At 42.7% G+C, this 12,405-nt stretch overlaps 1 protein-coding gene across 3 annotated transcripts in view; it reads right to left on the bottom strand.

Annotated features, from left to right (window-relative positions):
- Positions 1-12,405, bottom strand: part of SUFU (SUFU negative regulator of hedgehog signaling) — a 164,535-nt gene that overhangs the window by 132,979 nt on the left and 19,151 nt on the right. The gene's annotated exons all lie outside the window — the stretch shown is intronic.

The raw sequence follows: 12,405 nt of genomic DNA on the forward strand, positions 1-12,405 counted from the left end.
TATAAAAGTCCCGAATAAGCGAAAGCACTAAAATCCTGTAGACACTGAGATCCAGCTACACTATTTAAGAAGTGAATTTTCTCCTCAACCTATGACCGTACCATTGTCATGTCTAATAAGAGTCCAATTCAATCAGAAAATAACCAGATAAATCCTTAAGTCAGTGAGAATCGGAGACAACAGAAGACCAGGAGTTCAGCAGTCTCTCATTTGTTTTCTACTGGTTTATTTTCTCCAACTCCTCAATCATTTTCATATCCTATTCCTCCCCCCAATTTCTCTCCATGGTTATGTCTTGACAGGCAAACACTTTTTCTCAACTGATACAGATTAACATAAAAGTACCCTTAGGTTACAATACAACCAGCTACAATAAACTTCAAACAGGTCAGTCTGAGTCTTTCCAGGGCTTTTCAAGAACATTAAGCTAACTTGCCTGAGCTAACACGGTTTGAAGAATACACCATTTTTGCCCCTCAAGACAAAGTTCATATGTGTGAGAGCAAGGTGAAATTGACAGGACATTATTCCTTCACTACAGAAGATTTGAAACTCACCTCACTGTACCAACACTGTAGTTCTATTAATTTCTTTATACTCCATCAGTAGGGGAATCGCTGTACATTAGTTGGAAGGTGTGTTTCAGATTTACAGTAACATTAAAGTTCCAGTCTGACCAACATTTAGAAATTAAACACTGCAGATGGGGGAAGGGGAAGGGAGGAAACAGGGTGGGAACACAGAACTAACATTTTGTATCTATCCATATACCCCAGGTACATAAACTGAGAGCTCCAATACAGCATTAAAGTTTCTATACTAACAGACCTCAATACCTCACATAGTTTGGTTTATGCCTGGTTACTGCTGAACGATGCACTACTGAGTGAAAGACATTTTACCAGAAAATAAAAATGCTAGGAAGAAGGAATATTCATACTTGTCCCAAATTCCAGAGATACTAGATAGGAAAAAACCCCTCTAGGTACATCCCATTATTTTTGCCTCTTCCAATAAAGGAAGCTTATTACGGTTACAACTATCCTGATTCTTAAGCATTCAGCTAGCCATATTTTCACAAAAACAGCCATTGATGGGGGAATTCTTGGCTTGCTACATGTCCACTGGCTAGCACCAGTGACATACATCAGGCAGTTTCATATTTTAACTATAGCAGTAATGGAAGGCTCTTATATCTGCCAAGTCAAATCCAACCCCATATTTAATAGTAAAACCTTATTTTGTCATATGAATAGAAATAAACCTTTTGAAAGGCAGAATCATATACTACATGCCATTCTTTGGTTAAGAAATCCCTTTATCTGTTCAGCAAATCAGACCAACGGAACAGACCACATTTTGCACATACGCTGCAGAAGTCTGGCGTGCTCTTTTAATGAGGTAAGAGTTTCACTGATCATGACAGTTAGTTCCAGCAAAGGAATCCAAAGAAATAGAGGCCCCTTTATTTATAGATCAGCATAGCCAGCTTCCCTGAGTCCCCTGCCACTCAGTGGTCTGCCAGGACTTCTCCAGAAGCCACACACAGAGAACTGAAAAGCTGCTCCCCTCCTCAGCAGAATATCCAGGGTGTTTTTCACATCAAATAACCCAGCTTTAAAAGGATCAAAAGCCAAACTAGCACTCTGCATTAAATCAGCTCTAAAAACTGGAGCCTTTTAGTTGAAAGCAAAGCTGCTTGCCAAAGTGCGTATGTTCTCCCTGTAGCAAGAAACAAGCAAAGCTTCTTTTCATTCCAGTGCAAAGATGGCAGGATTTCAGTCTGCTTTTAAAAGCTATGTGAGAAAGACACACATTCCTGGACAAGTAGCGGAGTGTACTGGGTGTTTACTTTTGAGAGTGAGTGTATAAACATATCAGGTATATGACACCCTGAAAACGGGAAACTACAACTGGAAACACTGACCCTTAGCTATAGCCACACCAGCTAGCAAATGAGAAGCACTTCAGAATAATGTTTAATTATAGCTTCACTTTCGTAAGTTACAGAACAGTTCTAACCCACCGTTTCTGGGCCCAATATGATCCGTCTTTCACAAGAAAGCTGGGCTAGCAGACAGGGCGCGGACCATTGACTCAGAAACCCTGGGTTCAATTTTCAGCTTGGCCATGTACTTCCTGTCTGACCTCGGGCAAGTCATTTCAGCTATTCTGTGCATCTGTTTCCCTCTGTAAAATGGTGATAGCACTTCCCTACCTCACATGGATGTTGCAAGGATTAAATCTTACTATTAATTGTGAAGCACCTGGATACTATGGCATTGAGGACTATATAAATTACCTAGACAGAGCTCCCATGAGTCTGACACCAGCAGCAGCTACTGTTCCTTCCTGTGCAGAGACAAAAAGAGTGTTCCAAACTCTGCCCCACAAGTGAACTGTAATCGCCTATCTACCCTTTTGCCTTTGTAAGTATTAATTACTATTAGTCTGTCATTTTCAAAGGATTTTAGTTATTCATTGAAGAAGATAGCTATGGTACAAGGTCATTGACAGGGAGTTCAGTTCACCTCCCACTTAAGTCAATAAAAGCAGAACTGGGCCAAAGTATTTTAAACTCCAAATTCTGGTTATGTGAATAAGTCTTACAAAAAGATAAACATGACATTAAATGGAGATTTTTCTGATGTGCCAGTGTAGGTCTTACTTTTGTTAAAACACTACAAAAAACCCCCAAAGTGTTGTGCTAGTGCACGGGAATCAAAGGAACAGTAACCTGTCTTGATTCACAGTCCCAAACTGCGTGAAGGCCAACGTTTTAGAGATCTCATTTACATTTCACCATTTCTGACAAGTTAATAGTAATAATAAAAAGGCTATTTAAAAAAATATTTAAGGGACCCCTGTAGGCCAGGTACCAGTATCTCAGTTAAAAGACGGTCCTACAGTCTTCGTTCTCAGCAAATAAGCCCTTGCCCAATATTTTGCTAACACAACGGCTCAGATTCAGAGGGTCACCCTCCTAAAATAAAGCCACAGAGGCACTCTCTATGCTTTTCCACAGGAAGGGATATACACTAAAATGAATACACATTCCAAAGGTAAAAAGCTACCCCATCTTGCTTCAATCAGGAAGTGAAATTTTGTTTTAAAAATGAAGCTGTGGAACTGTGCAGAAAACTGATTTGAGAAACTTGTCAAGATTCTAAGAAGCACAGCCCTCCCCTTGTGAATAGATTTCTTAACACACGCCACAACCCCTACCCCAAAGACTTAAGCATCCAGAAAAAAATCACTAACATGGCCAAACAACTTATTTGCACAACACAATTCTCGGACTGCTCCTAAATGCATCAGTATTTTTTTAAAACATAGAAGTTACCATTTATTTTCCTGAATGTACAACTGGCTGCACTGGAATATGAAATTTATCTGGACATTACAAGGAAATCTTTCCATAACACTGCTCTACAGCCAAAATGCTTCTGAAATAAATGTAGTCAAACTTTACTAATTCTGCGTCACTGAGAACGAAAATGATGCTTAAAATTGTTGATTGGCTCTAGTTTTCAAGATATGCTATTGGGTCAGTATATATGACCCTTGACTTGGGAATGGCGGAGGATAAATGAGTTATAAAGGGAAGAGATTTCAATTTCAACCAGAAATGACTAAAATACATCTTTGACTGGATCTATGAATAAATCTATGACTGGGTTTGGACAGTACTTGATTTTTAGGCAAACCAATGAATGATGCAATCTGAAGCTGGTATTGCGTCATAGATGATATGAATTGCATCATGTTATTCCTAGAAGTCACGGATGATGCAATCATAACGAAGCTTACATCACTCTGCTGAACAAATTGCCCTATCTCAGCTCTAGAAATCATACAATGTCATGCTCTCTTATTTGTCAGTGTTTGATTTTGCAAAGGGACACGTTTCTGTTTAGCCAAAGTGAGCAGAGATGCCTCGTACTTGTGTGAACAGTGCAGATAACTTCTGCTATGTTTGTGGTGAAGTGACTTTTGCATCACAAAAGCGCAGTATAACCACTATGGTTAAGAAAGCCTATCACTTATTTTGGCTGCAAAATTGGAGATCAGGACAAGAGGTGGGCCCCACACATATGCTGCAACACTTGTGCAACAAATCTTCGCCAGTGGTTGAACAGGAAAAGGAAATCTATGCCTTGTGCAGTGCCAATGATTTGGAGAGAGCCAACAGCTCATACCAGCAATTGTTACTTCTGCATGGTGCCTCCAGTTGGGAAAGGTGTGTCAAAGAAGAAAAAGTGGACTGTGCATTATCCAAACATTCCATCAGCTATATGCCCAGTACCCCACGGAGAAGGGCTGCCAGTTCCTGATGCACCAGAATCATTCCCACTTGAGTCAGACGAGGAAGAGGATGAAACTTCTAGTCCTGAACCATCAATGTCACAGGACCCACATTTTCTCCCATCCTCCTCCTCTGAACCACACCTCATAACACAACGTGAACTGAATGACCTTGTCAGGGATTTGGAACTACCCAAGAGTAAGGCAGAGCTGTTGGGCTCCAGACTACAGCAGTGGAATCTCCTGGCAGGTGATGTTAGGGTTTCCATGTTCCGTGACCGTCAAAAGGATCTTGTCCCATTCTTCTTCATGATTCGTGAACTTCTTTGAGATGATGCATTTGACCATGCACTGCGTGGCAAGGAAAAGACGGCATGGAAAACCTTCCAGTTAGTGGCAATAAATTTTCTCGGAAACAACAAGGCAGACAACTACAGGTTGTTGGTGGAAAACCTCCTCAAGGCATACAAAAGCCTTGGTTGCAACATATCACTAAAGAAACATTTTTTGCACTCTCATCTAGATTTTTTTCCACTGAACTACGGAGCAGTGAGCAACGAGCATGGAGAGCGATTTCACCAGGACGAACGCTATCAGGGCAAATGGAGCCCATCAATGCTTGCAGACTATTGCTGGTCAGTGACAAGAGATGCTCCATTTAATGAATACAAGAGACAAGCCAAGAAGCGCCGAGTAGACACTGAATAGGACTAAACTATGTACATAATAGTTTTTTGCCTTTTGTTTCATAATAAATTTTATTTATATAACCCTTTTGCTGATTTTTAAAGTGTTACATAAACAGGACAGGTGAAATATTATCATGTAAAGCAACCATAAACACATGAAAAGACCTAGGTTTACAATTTATGATTAAAACTCTACTATCTACACAATATACATAGACATAAAATGTAAAAACTTAAATATCTTAGAAACAGTAGCCAGTTGTTTTAATTGTCATCTTTGAATTCAGCACATCAAAATACATAATAAATAGTACATTTTATCTCTGAAGTAGACGACTTCTCAAAAATTGTAGACCCATGTAACCTTCAATAGGAAATTCCTCAAACTCATACAACCAAGAATCTATGATTTTTTACTGGACTTGTTACTACCCTAATAGCAGCAGAAACTTCATAGCCAAGCAGAGAGAAAATAAGAGTGCTAAAATCCACTCATAAGGATTTGGTTTAACATAAATCATACTGTTGCAAAGATCAGATGACAAACACTGCCTCACATTTAAACTTTTCCTGCTACACTAGTCTGTGCCTAAGAAACGTCTTCAAAGGGAAAGGCCACACTTGAAGTCACTAAAAACACTCTTAAATATTATATATTTGCAATCAAATGTCAGGGAAGTCTTTTGTAAACAGCTTTGCTGCAAGTTAAATAGTTTTCATAAAATTATTCCAACTGCTAAAGCTAAACATGCAGAAGCATCCAAAAAGCTTTATATATATATTAGAGAAGAACCTACTTAACGAATTGACAGCCAGCTCCCCATCTCTCCCCTCCCCCGCCCCCCATTCAGACAGCACTAAAACAAGATTAATAAATTGTTTCAATTCAAAGCAATGTGCAAAGGGTATTTCTGGTTACAGTGAACTACCATTTAGGGAGTGAAGATATTCTATAGAAAAAAAGACTTCAGTGCAAGTTCCACTCTGTTGTATACATTTATTGATTACACACATTTCACGGCTGAATTTTCTGCCAAAACTCATCTGGTAGGAATCTTGCACGGAACGTTGTAGATTCTTACGCCCAAATAAATGGCTTAGTCTTTAAGCTGCCACCGGACTCCTCGTTGTTTTTGTAGATACGGACAAACACAGCTACCCCTCTGATACATTTTCTACTAACACTCAGAAAACAGAATACTAAATGTTGATACAACGGATAAAGCAACTTGCTTTTTAAAAAGCGTTCAGGCTGCACATTGAAATAGAGGGAGGGATGGCTCAGTGGTTTGAACATTGGCTTGCTAAACTTAGGGTTGTGAGTTCAATCCTTGAAGGAGCCATTTAGGAATCTGGGGCAAAAATCTGTCTGGGGATTGGGCCTGCTTTGAGCAGAGGGTTGGACTAGATGACCTCCTGAGGTCCCTTCCAAGCCCTGATATTCTATGATGAAGTCATGAAGTTACAGTTGCATGCACAACCTTCTGTGGCATGCATTTTGATATAATGTATTTACACAGTCATAACATATCATTTTTTTTCCTACAACCATAGGCATGAGAAGCATATTGGATTTTTAAAGGATCAATGGAAGTGCTGGGTGCTTAGAATCTCTGAGAGGCAAACCACTTTTTAGGTGCCTAAATTGGGCACCTAAATTTGTAAGGGTTGTCTTTACCATATTAAGTAATTAAATGGCAAAAACCTTCTTTAGTGCTGAGTTAAGGTTTCCCAGTAACAACTCATGTCATTCCAAGATGTCAAGTTCAACAAAATTCAAATTTCAGAAAACCAGGAAATACAGAGTTAAGGTACAGCCCATGTAACCTTGACTCTGCCCCCCTGAGCATTTTGTCACAGATCTTTTTAGTAAAAGTCAGGGACAGGTCAAGGGCAATAAAGAAAAATTCATGGAAGCCCATGACCTGCCCCTGACTTTTACTAAAGAGATCCCTGACAAAATAGGGAGCTCATTTGTGGGGTTCCCCCACTGCCTGCAGTGGCCCAGGAGCTGGGGGGTTCCCCTGCCACCTGCGGCTCCCAGTCCCCGTGGGTGGCGGGAAGACCCTGCAGTTCCCAGCCACTATGGGCTGAAGTCATGGAAGTCTCGGGAAGTCACAGATTCCATGACTTCTGCGACCTCTGTGAGAAAAATCGTAGCCTTATCTATGAGCAGATTGCATGGGGGATGCTGGAGAAGGGGTATCACAGGAACCAGTGAGAGCCACGTGAAAGCCTAGGAACTGCAGCAGGCATATAAGGCCAGGGAGGCCAATACTCGATCCACAGCAGAGCCACAGACCTGACGCTTTTACAAAGAGCTGTGTGCCATATTTGGTGGAGACCCCATCACATCCCGCAGAGCGCCGGGGATACCTCCAAGGAGCATTAGTCACAGGCCCCTGGCATGAACAGCGAGGACGAAAATAGGTGACATGAGCCCAGGGGATCCAGCTATGCCATGAGCCAGCACCTCTTTGAGACTCCCCCACAATCCAGTTGCAGTGGTACAACAAAAAGAGGTAAAGTTATCCGCTTTTCGTTCCCCTAGACAGTTAAGCAGGGGTGGGGCAGCAGTTTGTTTATATACACAGGGATGTCCTTTTAGTCCTCCTGAGAGATCTTGATTAAAAAAAAAAAAAAAAAAAAAAACACACTTTCAGGGAGGTTCTCTGCAATCCTCTCCCAAAGGTTTCTAGGGATGGCCGCTTTATTTCTTCCTCCACGGTAGGACACTTTCTCATGCCAATCAGTGATAACTTTAGCAGGCACCATTGCAGTAAACACGTTAACGGCATATGGGCCTGGACAGCTTCAGGTCGCCAGCAGCAGCGGTGCTCTGTGCCCTCGTTCCCCTGGAGTGATAGATCGGCTAAAATCACCATCACCTGTGGAAAACAGGGCCAGTATCCAGTGCCATTGCCCGACACTCTTCACGTCTTGCAGCCGAGCAATTCCCCCCTCATTCCCCTCGCCTCTGGTGGACCATACTCACCGTGGCCAGTACCGCAAGTGGTGCCGGGCACAATCCCTCTGAAGCAAAAGCGTCAATAAGCAGGTCTTGTTTAGAACTTTAGAGGAGCAAGAGAAAGCAGTTCTGAACCCCAACTTTCGCTTTCCCTTGTGACTATAGTGATAATGGTATCTCTGGGTGTTTTATCTATAGCTGCTGCCATTGCAGCCTTGAGTGGTTCCCTCTCCACACCCATGGAACACCTGAGCCAGACAAGGAGAAGAAAGAAGAGGACTTGAGGGGACACGTTAAGTGAGATCCTACAAGCCGGTGCTGCATCAGACCGGGAACAAAGGGCAGGAGGGGGAATACTGCAGACGGCCTGGGGAAGGAATTCATGGACAGAAGAATGGCCCAGGACTCCCAGCAGGACAAGGATCAGGACACAATGGGGTTTCTCCGCCAGCAAACGCAGATGCTGCAGACTCTTGGGACCTCCAGATTCAACAATCCTGGGCTCGACTCCCATTGCAGTCCCTACACCCCCACCTCCCACCCCCCTGCAGCATCCCATATGGCCTCAGGGCCTACACGCCTACCCCTACCAACCACACAGCTTCACATTCAGCAACTATGGCTGTCACAGGTCAGTGTAAGTGTAGGCTAAATGGACGTGAGTGTTCTTTCCCCTTGTTAACTTTGCTTGTAAATTGCACAGATTTTTCTATGCCCCGGTTTTGTTACCCAAAATTCTATTGTTTGGAAAATAATTCATCTTTATTCATTCCCAACGTATGCTGCAAAAAGCAATGAAAGCACCCACTTCAGTACTTGTTACTGTGCAGTGTGACAACTAGAGTATTAGTGACATTAATAATCATAAATGTACAGCAAGTACAACAAAATTATGCAATGCATTGACAGTGTTATATTCATACATGTACACCAAGCACCACAGAATTCTTAACACGCCCCAAAACAGCAGGGCCAGGTAGAGCAGAGTCCATCACAATGCATTACTGTGGCTCACTGTTAAAGTGCTCTTGAAACCCTCCCTGAACTGTATCACTCAGTGTTGAGCTCTTCTAATAGCCCTTACGTCTGACTGTTCAAACTCAGCCGATAGCCACTCTGCCCCTTCCCTACACACCAGGGGCAAGTTTTCCCCCTTTGCTTCACAGACATTATGCAGGTCACAGCAAGCAGCTATAACCATTGGGAGTTTTTTTCACTGAGATCCAATCTTGTGAGTATACAACGCCAGCGTCCCTTCAATCTACCAAAAGCACATTCAGCTGTCATTCTGCACCTGCTGAGCTGGTAGCTGAATCTTTCCTCGATGTTGTTGAGGTGGCCAGTATGCGGTTCTATGAGCCAGGGGAGAAAGGGGTTGACTGGGTCCCCCAGGACCATTATTGGCAGTTCAATATCGCCAATGGTAATCCGCCGGTCAGGACAGAAGGTCTCTGCTTGTAGCATTCTGAACTGTCCTGTGTTCTTAAAGATGAGAGCGTCATGCACCCTCCCTGACCAGCCAGCCAATGTTCATGTTAGTGAAGCGTCCCTGGTGATCCACCAGCGCCTGCACAACCATGGAAAAGTCGCCCTTTCTGTTGACATACTCTGTGCAAGGTGGACTAGTTCCAAAATAGGCATGTGAATGCCATCTATTGCTCCACAGCAGTTCAGGAACCCCATTGCTGCAAATCCATCCACTATGTCCCACACGTTGCTGAGACTCTCAGTCTGGCATAACAGGTGGTGATTAATGGGCCCATGTGCTTGCATGACAATGGCCCCCATAGTGGATTTTCCAACTCCAAAATGATTCCCACTGACCAGTAGCAATCCAACGTTGCAAGTTTCCACAGTACGATTGCCCCTTGCTTCTCCACTGTCAGTACAGCTCTCGTTCCGATATCCCTGTGCTGCAGGGCTGAAGCGAACTTGGGACACAGATCCAGGAACGTGGCCTCCCACATCCAAAAGTTCTGTGGCCACCGTTCATCATCACAAACCTACACTACGATGCAATCCCAGTCAGTGCTCGTTTCTCAGGCCTAGAAGTGGTAACCCACCATGTGCTGCTGATCTCTGAATGCTATCAACAACCTTGAACTGGTTCTCGGTCTGTCCCCCAGCAATCTGTCCCCCAAGCAATCATCATGTGCCACGCTGATTCCGTTCTTATTGTGGCTTTGTCAGGGCCGGCTCCAGGCACCAGCCTGGCAAGCAGGTGCTTGGGGCGGCCGCTCCGGAGAGGGGCAGCATGTCCAGGTATTTGGCGGACGGTCCCTCACTCCGCTGGGAGCAAAGGACCTCCCGCCGAATTGCCGCTGCAGATCGCCATCACGGCTTTTTTTTTTTTTTTTTGGGCTGCTTGGGGCAGCCAAAATCCTGGAGCCGGCCCTGGGCTTTGTAAATACTGGAGGATTGTGTAGGAGGGAGGATGGACAAATAATCCAAAATGAAGAGCTGATCTAATAACTAATTAGTTTATTACGGTAATGCCTAGAGGTTTCAGCCAGTGATCAGGGCTCTATCACACCGTGTACTGTACAAACATTGGTGTCTGCTATTAATTTTCCCATCAGCTACATTATGTAGGTAAAATAAATCATATAGGGAGCATCTTTAGTGTACCACTTGGATTCAACCTAAATCCTTCATTATCACGAAGAAAAATTACTTCAAAGCAAGGAAAGAGTCTTGTTAAGGCACTGACTGGCACTCAGATTTAGGCTTTAGTCCCAGCCATACCATATACTTCCTGAATCCTGAGTGATTATGGTCAAGTCACTTAATTTGAGAGCTGTTTCCCCATCTGTAAAGGTTGGGATAATACTCCTTTACCGCCCAGGATGATGGCAAGCTTTGTTCAGAAAACGTAGCAATGAGCACCAGAGAAGAGTCTATACATTAAACAAGGAAAGAAACCCCAGGCTTAGCCTTGATCTCATTAGAGCAGGGAAAGGGAAAGAATTAGACCAATAGTGACAGTAGAATACCAGAAGGGAAATTCAGACAGCTGAGCTACATTTTATCCTAAAATTTTAAGCCTCTCCTGAAAGTTTACCCTTCTTGTAACTCTTAAGCTTTCAGGGGCATGGATTCTGCAGTGTACTTACTGCTTTCGAAAAGCTGTCCTTAGTGCATTATTTGTGCCACAACCTTAAGAGACCGTTTTTACACAAAGGGTAAAATCCTGGCCCCTCAAAGTCAATAGAAAGATTTCCAATGGAGTCGGGATTTCCTCCAAAGATTTTAGTCAAGACTAAATAGCCTGGTCTCTTTGCCAAGCAGTATTCGTTTTGGAGACAGTCAGTTTCTTGCTGAAAGAGAAATAGAGAAGTTTCATGGAGATGCACATCAAACAGCTATGTATATTTATAGCACATTTCAGTATCACCTTCATCATCATCATATTATAATCATAACTGCACTAATCCAGAGTGTGTTTACCTCAGGGAGGCATAAACTATAGTGCAAAATATGGAAACCTAGCATGCAGCTTCTCACACCCATTTTGCTAAACAGAACTCCCCATCCATCTTTCAACAGTAAAATCTCCATTACCCATAAAAAAGATTTTAGATAGAGAAGCGAAGCACAGCCAAACATACAGATGTAAGTAACATAGGAAACATCAATTTAGGGGTTATTCACATGAGGCAGTTTACTGGCATTAGTATCATTATGTCAAAATAAGCTAAACCGAAGAAAGTCCACTGTGATTCCACATAAGAGTAGCTACACAATGAGTAACATCAAGATAGCTATGGAAGGATAGTTATACTGGTATAGTAGTTCTGGTAAGTTTTCCTGTATAGACAAGCCTTTAGTCACTGCAAAAAAATGAAGAGTAACTGGACAGTTAAACTGAAGTTCAATACAGACCTCTTTCAAAGCAAGTTATAAACCAGGTTTATGCCACAGAATAAGCAGTAATAGAATATCTATCATGGCACGGGATCTAGATGAAAAATTGTGTTTCTGCCATACCACTGTGTCAGGACAAACAACGCAGGTGTGACTCAAGACACGCATATCTTGCATTATTTACTTTGTTAGCATCATTATTTAGGCGCAAAATAGATAAAGAAATATATTCCCACTTTGATATTGGAGCAGGAGTGTCCACACAACAAGAAAAGCTGAAGTAACAGCAAGATCTGGGAGTGGTTTAATTACACCAAAAGGAGAGCTCTCTCCCATCAGCTCAGAGCAGCTAGATGAGATCTTAAAGAGGCCTACCTTCATCTGTGCAGGTGCACCGCTGTAAGCCCTCTAGTGTAGACATCGCCTAAAATGCATCACATGGACAGTGCCTGCATTCTATTCACCACAATTTATCCTTTTGAGAGGTTTCCTAGAGTGCCTGTGATCAGACACATCCAGAGGCTGATTCTCTGTTACTACACAAAGTATAGGGTCATTTTCACCAGAGCAAAGTGAGCA

This window comes from Malaclemys terrapin, chromosome 7 (genome assembly GCF_027887155.1).
Source record: "Malaclemys terrapin pileata isolate rMalTer1 chromosome 7, rMalTer1.hap1, whole genome shotgun sequence".
Lineage (NCBI taxonomy): Eukaryota > Metazoa > Chordata > Testudines > Emydidae > Malaclemys > Malaclemys terrapin.